General features: G+C 36.9%; 1 protein-coding gene across 2 annotated transcripts in view; it reads left to right on the top strand.

The window, feature by feature from the left end:
- Positions 1-14,546, top strand: part of ZNF438 (zinc finger protein 438) — a 185,180-nt gene that overhangs the window by 124,496 nt on the left and 46,138 nt on the right. Inside the window, exon 4 of one of the 2 annotated variants that reach the window (XM_046679420.1) lies at positions 10,070-10,118. The exons of the other annotated variant lie outside the window; for it this stretch is intronic. The gene's annotated coding sequence lies outside the window, so the exon portion shown is untranslated. The remainder of the gene's footprint in view (positions 1-10,069; positions 10,119-14,546) is intronic. 2 annotated transcript variants of the gene reach the window in all.

Below are 14,546 nucleotides of genomic sequence, written 5' to 3' on the forward strand. Positions count from 1 at the left end.
CGAATACCAGGGAAAATTGTATGCCAAAATATTAGGTGAACAAATGAACAAATTCCTAAAAGAAAAAAACTACCAAAACTAACTCAAGAAGAAATAGAATATCTGAACCTATAACAGTAAAGCGATTGAATTATAACCAAAGAAGTTCCCACAGGGAAAAGCTCAGGCCCAGATGGCTTCACTTGTGAATTTTATTAAAGATTTAAAGAAGACTTACTACCAGTTTTTCACGAAGTCTTCTAAAAATTAGAAGAGGAGAAAATACTTCCCAATTTATCCTATTAAGTCAATGTTACCCTCATGCCAAAACCAGAAAAAGACAACACAAGAAAACTACAGCCCAATATCTCTTACGAATATGGATGCAAAAGTCCTCAACAAAATACGAGCAAAACAAATCTAATAACATATAAAAAGGATTATAAACAAAGACCAAGCAGGATATATCTCAGAAACGAAGATTGGCTTAACATATGAAAATCAATGTAATATATCATATTAATAGAATAAAGAAAAGCCATGTGATCATCTTAATAGACACAGAAAAGGCATTTGACAAAATCCAAGTCCCTTTTATGATGAAAACACTCACAACCTAGAAGCAGAAGGGAATTTCTTTAACCTGATGAAGGGAATCCACAAAACCCCACAGCTAACATCATTCTTATCAGTAAAAGACTAAAAGCTTTCTTCCTAAGATGAGTAATAAGACAAGGATATATTCTCTTGCCACTTCTGCTCAACATTGTATTGGAGGTTCTGACTGGGCAATTAGGCAAGAAAAAGAAATAAAAGACATCCAAATTGGAAAAGAAGTAAACCTTTTTCTATTTGCAAATGACATGACCTTGTATGTAGAAAACCTTAAGGAATCTATTAAACTGTTAGAATTAATAAATGAGTTCAGCAAGGCTGAAAGATAGAAAATCAGTATAAATATCAGTTGTATTTATGTACCATAGCAGTGAACAATCAAAAAATGAAATCAAGAAGACAGTTACATTTACAGTAGTTTCAGAAAGAATAAAATACTTAGCAATAAGTTTAACAAAGAAGTGCAAGACTTGTACGGCAAAATATAAAAACGTTGATAGAAAATAAAGACAAATAATTTGAAAGATACTTTATGTTCATGAATTTGAAGACTTAACATTGTTAAGATGGCAGTACCCCCATATTGATCAACAAATGCAATGTAATCTATGAAAATCCCAGCTGCCTTTTTTTGCAGAAGTTGACCTGCTGATCCTAAAATGCATATGGAAATGCAAGGGATCCATAATAGCCAAAACAATCTTAAAAAAGAAAACAAAGGAAGACTCATACTTCTCAATTTCAAAACTTCCTATAAAGCTACAAGAAATAAGATAGGTTGATACTGACGAAAGAATAGACATATAGATCAATGGAGTAGAATTGAGTCCAAAATAAACCCTTACAGTTATGGTAATTTTATTTTCAACAAGGGTATCAAGACAATTCAGCAGGGGAAAGAATAGTCTTATCAGCCAGTGGTCTCAGAACAATGTGGATATCCACATGCAAAAGATTGAAAGAGGACCCCTACCTCACACTGCATACAAAAATTAACTTAAATGGGTCAAAGACTTGAATATAAGAGCTAAAACTAAAATGATATAAAACTCTGAAAGGCAAACAGGCTGAAATTTTTATGACCTTGAATTAGGCAATGGTTTCTTAGATTGAAATGAAAAGTACAAGCAACAGAAGAAAAGATAAGTTGGACTTCACCAAAATTTAACTTTTGTGCTTCAAAGGGCACCATCAAGAAAGTAAAAAGACAACCCACAGAATGGGAGAAAATATTTGCAAATCGTTTATCTGCTAAGGGACTTGTATCGAAAATATATAAAGAACTCCTACCACTCAACAACAAATATAACCCAATTTAAAAACAGGGAAAGGATTTAAATAGGTGTTTCTCCAAAGATGATACACCGATTGCCAGTGAGCACGTGGAACATTGCTGGACATCATTAGTCATTAGAGAATAGCCACAATGATATACCACGTTACAACCATTAGGATGACTGTACCAGTAATAGACAAACATTATAAATCTGTAAGTGCCATTTGTGTGAGCAAGGCTCAAGGCAAATTTAAATTAGGAGAATCAAGAGTCATTTAGAGAAAATCATAGTGACCTGCCTTTTTGTAAGCCTCTTCTGGGACATGTTCACTCATATTTGTTCTCATAAGCCAGCACACACAGCAAAGAGTTAGGGACTATTCTTCCTAATTTTCCCATAAGAACACTGAAGCTTACATCCATTTGAATCAAGTTTCCATTTTTATTACTGTCGCTATAGGTTCAGTCTAAGGATTAGCTCTTTACTGATAAGCATTAACTAGTAAGGAAATATAGAAATTGGACACTATAAATTATTGGTGGAAATATTAAATAGATAGCTGCTTTGGAAAACAGTCTGACAGTTCCTCAAAAGGTTAAATATAGAGTTATGCTATGACCTGGCCTAAACCTATATGAATGTACCTATTCCATTCCTAAGTATATTACCCAAAAGAGATGAGTATATCTACACAAAAATTTGTACACAAATGTTCATAGCAGCATTATTCATAATGGCCAAAAGATGGAAACAAACCAAATGTCCATTAACTGATGAATAGCTAAACAAAATGTGGTGTATTCATTCAGTGCTGCTACTTTTGTGAACCTTGAAAACATTATGCCAAGTTTAAAGAAGTCAGACACAAAAGGCCACATATTGTATGATTCCATTATATGAAATTTCAAGAATAGGCAAATCTAGAGAGACAGAAAGTAGATTAATGATTTCCAGGAAGAGGGGACAGGGTGACTGCTAATGGGTATGGGTATGAGGTTTCTTTTTAGGGTGATTGGATATGGTTTTTTAGGGGGTTTTTTTGGCTGGGAAGGATTCGCCCTGAGCTAACATCTGTTGCCAATCTTCCTGGGTTTTTTTTCTCCCTCCTCAAAACCCCAGGAGATAGTTGGTATATTCTAGTTGTAAGTCCTTGTAGTTCTTCTATGTGAGCCACCACCACAGCATGGTTACTGACAGACAGGTGCTGTGGTTTCACACCTGGGAACTGAACGTGGGCTGCCAAAGCAGAGTGTGCTGAACTTTAACCACTAGGCCATCAGGGCTGGCTCTCTTTTTAGGGTGATGGGATATTCTGAAATTAGATGGTAGTGATAGTTGTTCAACTTTGTGAAAATACTAAAAACCACTAAACTGTGTATACTTTAAAAGGGTGAATTTTATGGTATGTGAATTATATCACAAATATAAATAAATACTAACTGAGCTCCTCCTAGGTGTTCTGTTATTGTGCCATATGAACCATATGAACATAAAGGGATGTGAGCCCTACCTTCCAGAGCTTCCTGTCTGTTGGGGGTACTAGGCATTATCTGACTAAAATTACAATTGTGATAAGTGCTCTGAGGGAAAAGACTTATTCCAGGGGTATCTGATCCAGACTAGTCAGAGACAGTTCTCCTAAGGGGGTGACATGGTCTTGAGAGCCAAAGGATGAATCCAAGTTATTAAGAAGAAAAGCAGCATTACAGGGAGGGGAACCAGCACGTATTGAGACTGTCAACAGCCTCAGTATGTTCAGAAAACTGAAGGAAGGCTAGTGTGGCTGGGACACAGGAAATGAGGGCAAGGAGTCCAGAATGAAACTGAGAAGCAGGCCCAGATTAGATTGGGCAAAAACTCATGGACATGTTATGGCTTCTAATGGTTTTCATTCTGGGATGGCATGTTCTAATGAGTGTTTTGAAAACATCACTGTGGCTGTGTTGGTTGGAGAAGGAGCAGGAGTGGAAGCAGTTAAAAGAGTATTCAGTGGTCCTGGCAGGGAATGATAGAGCAACTGGCACCAAGTAGTTGGCAGTGAAGATGAGAAAAGTGGTGTATCTGAGGGCTTTTTAGGAGGTAAAATTGACACAATTTGGTCAAAGCCTAGATATGAGAAGTGAGGGAGAGAGGTATAAGGCGTGACTCCTAGATGTTGGACTTTTGAAAGTGAAAGTGTTGGAAGTCCGTTTCTAAGCCAGCGATTCCCCTTCAGTATACACTTTGTTAGGAACACCTTCAAGTAACGAGTGGATTTTTTTTTCTGTTGAGAAATAGTTCTTTCCTACTAACACAGTCACACATAATATAGAATGATGCAGTTTACTGACAGCAAATATTTGGGGAAAGTAAAAAAGATGTTGAGGAAACTAGACAATTTTTTTTTTTATATTTGCCAGATGAATTTTGTTCAGGGAGTCTCGTTTGTCCTAGCCTACATCCTCAGTGTCTCACTGTAATTTACTTGGCTTTGCTGATGATCCCCAATGCTGTAGAGATCATCTGTCATTTAAGTGTCCTCATTTTGATGTAAGTAATGAAAATAGACTCTGAAATAATTTTCTGGCAAGTAACTGCCTTCCAATGAGGAATAACTGGAACGGATTCAGCTTTAGCAATTCTTATTTCCTTGGCCAGCCAAAGTCTTAAAATGTCAAGTTTTTCAAAGATGTTTTTATTCTGCAGTTATGTAGAACGATAAGTGTTTTATTATAATTTCTGAAAGCCACCTTGGCAATTTAAGACTACATTGAAACAAATTTTAATCTGTAACCTAAAAGTTTTTCCATATGACCATTGAAGAGTTAGTTATTGGGCATCCACTTCGATTTGGAATGTCAGCATGCAGACCTGACTGACAGGTAAAGACCTGGTGAAGAAAACAGATCGTGCAAATTGGGTGTGATTTAAGTTATACTGTAACTGCTACAAGAAAGGCGTCTCCCTGCCTATTCTACTGTGCATTTTAATTTCTGAGAATTGTCATTTGAAATGGGACCTTTAAGAAAAGAATGGGGGCTTCTTTTTTTTCAGTTATTTTGCTGAGGTCATAATGTGTAATTTCATTGTGTAATTTCAGGTGTACATTGTCATATATCAGTTTCTGTATAGAATGCATTGTGCTCATCCCTAATATTCTAGATTTCATCATACCATACATATGTGCCCCTTTACCCCTTTCACCCTCCCCCAACCCTCTTCCCCTCTGGTAACCACTAATCTATTCTTTGTCCATGTATTTGTTTATCTTCCACATGGCAGTGAAATCATGTGGTGTTTGTCCTTCTCTGTCTGGCTTATTTCGCTTAACATCATACCCTCATGGTCCATCCATGTTGTTGCAAATGGGGCAATTTTGTCTTTTTTTATGGCAGAGTAGTGTTCCATTGTGTGTGTGTGTGTGTATACACACCATATCTTCTTTATCCATTCATCTATTGGAAGGGCACTTGGGTTGCTCACACATCTTGACTATTGTGAGTAATGCTGCAGTGAACATAGGGGTGCATAAATCTTTTTGAATTGTTGATTTCAAGTTCTTTGGACAAATACCCAGTAGTGGGATGGCTGGATTGTATGCTATTTCTATTTTTAATTTTGCGGGAAATCTCCATACTGTTTTCCACAGTGGCTGCACCAGTTTTCATTCCCACCAGCAGTGTATGAAGGTTCCCTTTTCTCTACAGAGTGGGGAAATTTTTGACGTTAGAGGCAGTTGTGGTTAAGAGCAGAACCCAGTGCCTGTCCTCAGACCTCAGTTTCACTATTTATTAGCTGCTAAGTTACTTAATGTCTCTGTGCCTGGTTCCTTATGTGTAAAATGGTGATCATAAAATACCCATCCCAAGGCTGTAGTGAGAATTAAATAAATTAGCATGCATTTGAAATGCTTAGAACACTGTTTGGGGTGTAGTGAGCTCAAAATAAATATTAGTTGCTGCCGCTATTGTTATACTAATAAAATGGCTCTCTAACTCCCACTTGAAAATTAAGATGTTGTAATTAAGTTATGATCTCTTTAAAAAATTTTGTTTGTTGTTTGGGCTTTTTTGGTGGAGTAAGGACAAGGTTACATGGGTAGTAAGTGGTTTAAACCAGGTTACTAAAGAGTTGGTTTAGGTCAGGAGTTAGCAAACTATGGCTCACAGGCCAAAGTGAGCCTATTTTTGTATGACTTGCAAGGTAAGAATGGTTTCTACATTTCTAAATTACCGAAAAAAAATCAAAAGAAGATAATATTTTGTGACACATGAAAACTGTATAAAATTCAAGTCTCAATGTCCATAAATTTTTGAAAATTTATTGGTACACAGCCACATTTCTTCATTTATATTGTCTGACTGCTTTCAAGCTACAATAGCAGAAAGGAGTAGTCATCACAGAGGCTTAAGGGCCCACAAAACTCAAAATATTTACTAGATGGCCTTTGATAGAAAACGTTTTCTAATGCCTGGCTTATGAGGTTCTTAGTCATTAGTTATGTTGAGTGAATGAATGAACACATGCCTACACTATCCTGCTTTGACAAAGGATGTAAGCTCACAGAAGAAAGCACATGACTTTAATTAGTTATTCTTGTGGCCAAAAAACTTTTGTTTTGTTTCGATTTAGTAAAAGTATAACTTTCCACCTTGGTTAAACGTCTGTTGAAACTGGCATACAAGTTCATGAGTAGACTTAATTCAACTCTAGTAGACTGCGTAAGTGTAGACATGCCAAAAACCATACATATTCAGTAAAGACTATTAAGATTTGGATTCCTCTCAAGAATTGTCAAAAGCCCAACTGTGTGTGTGCGTGCATGTGTGTGCGCATGCGTGTGTTTAAGGCTATTTGCCATCCAATCATTCTTATTAAAAGATTATTGAAATATAGTGAATTCTTAAACAATCTGCTAATATGGTGAATTTTTCAAAGATAACATACCTTAAGCGTATAGTATTATAATCCCATTTCAGAAGTTATTTGTGGTTATTTTTTTCAAGGCTTTGGCTTTGTGACTCAGAGCCTAATATTTATAAGATAGCCAAAACTCTGGAGGCTTTTGGCAGTTGTACTCAGAGAACATATGCTTTGATTTTGTCACACTGAGCATTTAGGCAAATAACCTTTTCTTCTGTCGTTATGCTCTTTTTCACTATGATATGGATCTTTTTTCTTTGGTTGGTTACATAATCTTTATTTAGGATCTATTTGGCCCTGGAGTATCTGTGAATCTTGCAACTCATTTTGTTTAGGTTCCTATCTTTCAAAGTATGTTCATCAAATACTTTTAAAAAAAGACTTATCCCCTTCAAGGCTCTGGGGCTGATGGGAACAAGACAGACTTGGACTTGCCCTTGTAGGGTTTTGAGTCTGTTGGGAAAGACAGACATTAAATTAATATGGGTATGATCAGTGTTGGGAAAGAATTAAAGTGTGCAATGAGGTCATAGGCTAAGAAGACCTAAACTAATCAGGGGAAGTGAGAGAATTTGTTTCTTTGGATTTTTTTTTTTAGTTTTAAGCTGACTTTGAAAATCCATCTTTAATTTTCTGTTACTAAGCTGAAATTATTTTGAGTTTAGCAAAAGTATTGAAACAAGAAGTTTAAGAAAGTACACCTAATGTCCCTCTTAACTGATAGAGGCGCAATCTACTGATTGCTGTTTATTGATACATATTAGATGGTTGATTATGAACCTTGTACATTTGATTTTCACAGAAAATTACTTAAGTGTAATGGTCACTGTGAATTTGGGATGAGGAAAATGCAAAGCGAAAAAAGACTACTGTTTAGTTTGTTAATTACCACTTGAAAATCAAAATATCTATTTATCCTTCTTAAACGGAAAGGTGTTTTTTGAGTTGATTCTAACTAGGTTTTTTTTCTCTTTTAGAACAGTTATTGTTTTTAACATAAAGATAGACAGTTATGTAGTTATATATGTATATATATACACTATGTGTATATGTATGTGTGTACACACACACATACACACACACTCTACAAAGAGAAAGGGGAAGTTCCACCAACCCAAGTCCTAAAGGTAACTGTTGACAATCTGATGTTTCTCTGTGGGAATACAACTTTTTTTTTTTAAGACAAATGGGATCAGAGTATACCCACTGTTCCACAATTTGCTTCACTTAACATTATTTCATGGACATCTTTCCCTGCCAGTGTTTGCTGAGAACCACCTGTCTCTCTAGATTGCTTCATTCTTCTTGTTTCTCTTATTGTTGATAATGCTGTTTTAAGTACTACATCCACAAGGCAAAATATTCAAAAGGCTTACAAAAGAGAAGACAGTGGTATGTCGGTCTCCCTCCCAAATGTGCTTCCCAGTTCTCTTTCCAGAGGCAGCCATCCTTTGCAGTGTCTTATCCTTTGAAATCATCCTTTTATTTTTATATGCCTTTACTTACTTAGACTAAAATTAACCCCCTACCTAGTCATTTGTAGGGAAACTGAATGTTTAGTGAATTTACAGCGTCAACCAATTGATTTTGTAATGTAAGTATTTAAGATTGTGTACCAAAGTGAGAAAAGATTTCCCATTAGTTGTATTTCAATTTTGGATTTCATGCTGTGTGATTGTTAGAGGATATGATCTGTAGATGTGCAATCTTTTCCAGAGTTCTAGATCCTTAAGGTGAAACTGAATGGTCCCAGGAGAAGCCCAGCAAGGCCCTGCATACCCCAGATCACTGCCTCCCACCCGCCCCCACCCACCCCCACCCACCTCCACCCACCCATGTCTGCTTGTTTTGCTGTTGATGCTGTAAATACCGACCTAGGTCTTGGGGAGCCCAAGAGTAAATGGCCTTGCTGCTTTTATCTCAAATCTGATAAAAGGATTTATGGTTAATCTCTGAGACGCCTACAGTTAATTTAATCTGGAACCGCTTGGGTTAACTTGATTCCTTCCACTCAATTTCCATCATGCCAGAGCCTGGGAAGTGGAGCGGGGATGATGGCCAGGGTGGCAGTGGATTGAAGTGGAAGAGGGGACCTCACCTGAGCCAACCTGGAACTGAGAAGATGTTATTTACTGAGGCACTTTCCTTAACACTGGGTCTTTTGCCAGTTGCTAATATTAAGGTAGCCTCATGAGCAAAGATTGCCTGGAAACCCCCTGCCTCTCGGATAAACTCACAGAGAACATGGGGTGATACATGTTTTGGGGAAATAAAAGAAATGAACCAGATCCAATCTTCAGAGTGGCTGTGTTGACAAGCTTATGGCCTGAGGAGCCCTGGGCTGGTACTTCCTGTTTACAGGCAGTAACTACTTTTGTACACAATATGTTCCTTCAAAAAACACACAGAAGTCCCGTGTATAATGCTATATACGAAGATATTCTATCATCAGACGACTAGTAAAACATTATACAATCTCTTAATACATCATTTCTTTCACGTAGATATAAGTCTAGTATAAATATTGTATATTTTGTAAACATTCTTTAATTTTATTATTTTTCTTCACAATTAAAAAAATATATGCCTGGCTAAAGTCCAGTGTGCTTCCAATAAATGTTAAAGATTTGCACACTTACAACACCTTGAATGATTGCCATTTTCACCTAAATTTAATTGTTTACAAGGTCTATGCTTTTTATCAGTAGTATAATCACATTTACTTTTTAAACATTGTAAACAACGTATAACATAAAGTTTACCATCTTAACTATTTTAACTGTACAGTTCACTAGTGTTAAGTATATTCACATTGTTATGCAACCAATCTCTAGAATTTTTTTGTCTTGCAAAAGTGAAACTCTATACCCATTAACAATAAATCCCAATTTTTCCCTCCCCGTAACTCCTGGCAGCCACTGTTATACTTTCTGTTTCTGTGAATTTGACTACTCTTGATACATCATATAAATATAATCACAGAGTATTTGTCTTTTTGAGACTGGCTTATTTCACTTAGCATAATCTCCTCAAGGTTCATCATGTTGTGGCACGTGTCAAAATTTCCTTCCTTTTTAAGGCTGAATAATATTCCATTGTATGTGTATACCACATTTTGTTTATCCATTCATCCGTCGATGGATGCTTGGCTTGCTTCCTGACTATTGTGACTAGTGCTGCTATGAATGTAGGTGTGTGTGCATATATCTCTTTAAGATCTTGCTTTCGTTTCTTTTGGATATATATAGAAGTGGGATTGCTAGATCGTATGATAATTCTACTTTTAATTTTTTGAGGAACTGCCATACTGCGTCCATTGATAGATGAGTGGATAAAGAAGACGTGGTACGTATATATACATGGATTTTACTTAGCCATAAAAAAAGAATGATATCCTGCCGTTTGTAACAATATGGCTAGACCTGGAGGGTATTGTGCTACGTGAAATAAGTCAGACAGAGAAAGACAAATACCATATGATTTCACTTATATGTGGAATTTGGAAAACAAAACAAAACAGAAACAGGCTCAGAGACACAGAGAACAAATTGGTGGTTGCTTGAGTGGAGTGGGTGGGGTTGGGCAAAATAAGTGAAGTAGATTAAGAGGTACAAACAAAGTTATAAAATAAATAAGTCACAAGGATGTAATATACAACATAGGGAATATAGTCAATAATATTGTAATAACTTTGTAGGGTGACAGATGGTTGCCAGACTTATAGTGGTGAACCATTTTGTAATGTATGTAAATGTCAAATCACTATGCTATACACCTGAAACTAACATAATATTATATATCAGCTTTACTTCAATTAAAAACTGAAACTATCAACAAGGCACGAAATATCCTGTAAGTATCTTTTCTAACTGCAATAGAGTGCATCAAGAACTAGAACTAGTTCTTCAGTTGTTTTCTGTGTCTTCTGAGATATTAAACAAACTGGAATTTAAGTGATTTTTTCTTCACATGCCATTTCTCCTTTTAAAATAATGTTGCCATTGTACTTTTTCCTCCCACTTTCTTTTCCTTTTGTGATTGCTGCTTGTTCATCTTTTCCCTGCTCATTAGTCCCACACGGATGTTGGTACATTGTCCTTCTCCTTGCCTAATTTTCCTTTCCGCCCACCCAAACTCATCACTCACTGTCCTCTGCCCTCATCTCTCCTCCAGCATTTGTAAGTATTGAAACAAGTCAAACAGAGTCAGTGTGGGTATTGTTCTAGTTTTAGGGCACTAGGGGACACACACAGCTAATACATCCCAAGTGCCAGGTTAGGCAGCTTCCTGTCCCACCTGGTGCCCAGGCCAGGTCTTGATAAGGAGGTGGGAACCTGAACCACAAAACAGGAGAAGTGTTGGACAACAACAAACAAATGAAAACTGCCCGTGACAGTTAAGTCCCTTGGCTCCACCCATGTTGAGTTTTTCTTCTTAAATAAAGCTTTATAACAGATAGAGCATTTTCTGCAGAAGGTTCCGTATATGTTTATTAAACTTCTTAGTTAAGCTTTAGGTGAGTAAACATTTAGGATTTTGAGCGGTTGCTTTGTTCTACTAGTCCTCCAGTGAGTCATTTTGCTCTGTGAGAGGATGCAGTAATCTTCTTTGGAAAGTTTTATTCGTTAACAAAAAGTACCAAAATAAATTTAGCTAGGGTCACAGTGTTTAATTTAATAGTATTACAATAATAACTACCATAATTAGTTTCAGATTTGCCTTCCTTCCCAGAGGACAAGATTTTTTAGTTTTTTTGATGCCTATTTAAAGCATGAGAGTGACAGGAAAATTAATGTCATGACCTTTATAGCCTGTTTATGGTTTTTTCATGTTGTGTACCCTAAAGGATTGAGGGAGTAGTGTACATCTAAAATAAACCACTTAGGACAGACAAGTAAAAATTGGGTTAATTGGGTTCACCTGATCCTCAGCTGGTAGCACCTCAGTCAAGACACCATTTCATATTAGACAAAGGAGCACCATTTTTTTTTTTTTTCGAGGAAGATTAGCCCTGAGCTAACATCTGCCAATCCTCCTCTTTTTTCTGAGGAAGACTGGCCCTGAGCTAACATCCGTGCCCATCTTCCTCTGCTTTATATGTGGGATGCCTACCACAGCATGGCTTGCCAAGCGGTGCCACATACGCATCTAGGATCCAAACTGGCCAACCTGGGCCACCGAAGCGGAATGTGCTCACTTAACCGCTGCGCCACCGGGCCGGCCCCCAAGGAGCACCATTTTTATACCATGAAATTATTTTTTAAACTACACCTGTGCATCCTGTAATGTCTTGAAAAGAAAAACATTTTTTAAAGGCTAGTTTTTCATATATGTAGGATTTTTTCCCTCATATTATTTTATCTGGTTTGCCTTTTTCAATTAGGAAATCACTTAGTCTTTTCATTTCCATAGGAAGAATGTGCTGACACCAGCGAATGGGCCCTGCTCTGTGATAGTAATGCCCGCCTCCTTTGGGGGATGCTGGGCAGCAGGACTCTTACAACTCACTCTTTTTCCCTTTTCTAGTCTGTCAGGGACTTCCCATAAACAGTCACCCTTCTAAATCTTTAAGATGTGAAACTTGGTTTTCATTTTATTATCAGGGTTTGTGTATTTCAACAAACAGCAGAGTTTGTGTTTTCAGCTAGAGTTGAAAAAAGTATCTAGGCATGCTAGAGTCTCGGAAGCTTTTAGACAGTTGATTGAAAAATTCCTGGGGCAGTTTTTGCAAATAGTGATTTGAGGTACTTTCATACATTATTGGATAAATCAATACAGCTTCTTTGAATGACAATGTGGCAATATCCATAAAAATTTTAAATCAGCCCAGAAATTTCTGACTCTGACTTCATCCTGCAGATAGACTTGCACATTTAGCAAAGACATATGCATGAGAGTGCACAGTGCAGCCTTGTTCCTAAGACCAGAAGGCCGAGAGTAATCTCATTGTCAGTCAGTGGGTGACTAGTTAATAAATTGGGGTTCCATGCACGAATACTATACAGTCTTTAAAAAGAATGAAGAGGATCCATAAGTGCTGATATGGAAAGCTCTTGAAAATATATTAAATGAAAAAAGAGTAGCATGTACAATCTGCTCTAATTTGAGGAGGGCAGAAAGGAGATAGAGCATATTTCTACACATGTTAGGTAATATACACACAGACTGTTTCTGAAAGGGTACCCACAAAGGTGCTAACAGTTGTTGCCTCTGAGGAGGGGAATTGGGATTATGAAATGAAAGGGAGGCTTGTTCATTTTTATTTAGCTTTTTCCATGTTGGAAGTCATCATTTTGTGTTAACCTAAGTGTTAGAAAAATGCCATCAGGGGCAGGGAATAAAAAAAATTTAGGTGATGCTGAAAAGGTAAATCTGTGACTAGAGTGCTCCAAGGAGAAGATGCAAGTTTGAATAATTTCAAAAGAGGACAAAAAATCACCAGAATCGTTTGTTAAGCAGCAGTTCACACACCCACAAGAACATCAAAAAATATAAAGCATGAATGAAGTTAGCAGGAAATAGAGCAGAGAAGTGGGTATTCCTTTAATTGAACAGTTATTGTTAGCTAATTGATCAGATTTTAACTTAATGCAGGAACTATAGAGAAAGAAAAAGCTAGAGATGGGAGCAGAGCTGAGAGAGAAATGGACCATACTGACAGTGTTGTGAGTAGTTGAGGATGAGAGTCAGGAGGTGGAAATAGAGTTGGTTCAGAGTATGCCAATGGGTCTATGGTGATGAACCCAAAACTCATCATTTAAAACTTGAGAGAAAAGGAATGTGAGGAATCCAAAATGATCTTAAAATTTTATCAGTTTTGGGGCTGACCCCGTGGCCAAGTGGTTAAGTTCGTGCGCTCCACTGCAGGCGGCCCAGTGTTTCGTTGGTTCGAATGCTGGGTGCGGACGTGGCACTGCTCATCAAACCATGCTGAGGCAGCGTCCCACACGCCACAACTAGAAGGACCCACAGCGAGGAATATACAACTATGTACCAGGGGGCTTTGGGAAGAAAAAGGAAAAAAATAAAATCTTTAAAAAAAAAAAATTTTATCAATTTTCTTTAAACCTGCTTAGTTTACAGATGATTTTGTCAGTGTAGACAAGAGAAGAGTAAGAATGATAGAAATATGATCATTTCAAAGTAATAAATTAAATCCAAACTGATTGAAACGCCACCAGCCAGACTGATTGAAGGGAATGAAATAATGAACAGTTTCATGATAGGTATCTATATCACGGATGTGTAAATGACAGACTCTTTATTTTATGGTATTTGTTTTACTGCTGAGTGTCATTTATTACCAGATGGTTCAGTTCTTTTTTGAAATGCTTTCATCTTCATTATCATGGTCACCTCACTGGCCTGAACAACTTCTTCATTCTTTTAGCATTGAGAAGCCAGGCTAGAAATTCCAAAAATGCTCTCTTTGATTTAGAAAGAACCAAACATTTTTCTTATATCTGCATCTTTTATATTTGAATAAATGAGAAATGAAAGGATGTCTGTTTGTTAAAACTTGCCTAAAACTTGGGTCTTTTTAAACTTAACTAAAATGTGCTAGGGCCTTTTAACAGGAAAGCAGCATTGTCAATATATTCTGTTTATAGATAATCTTGGGAATCATTGTTTCCTTAGACTTGTTATCTGTGGTTGATGATTCTTAAAACAGTGTTGATGTACTGAAAAGCCCCAAGCCTGGTACTAGAGAAACTGAAGAAACCAGGACATTTTTTCATTTACTTAGGATTATTTTAAAATCATTTTAGGAGT

The sequence above is a fragment of the Equus quagga genome, chromosome 12, assembly GCF_021613505.1.
Source record: "Equus quagga isolate Etosha38 chromosome 12, UCLA_HA_Equagga_1.0, whole genome shotgun sequence".
NCBI classification, from domain to species: Eukaryota; Metazoa; Chordata; class Mammalia; order Perissodactyla; family Equidae; genus Equus; species Equus quagga.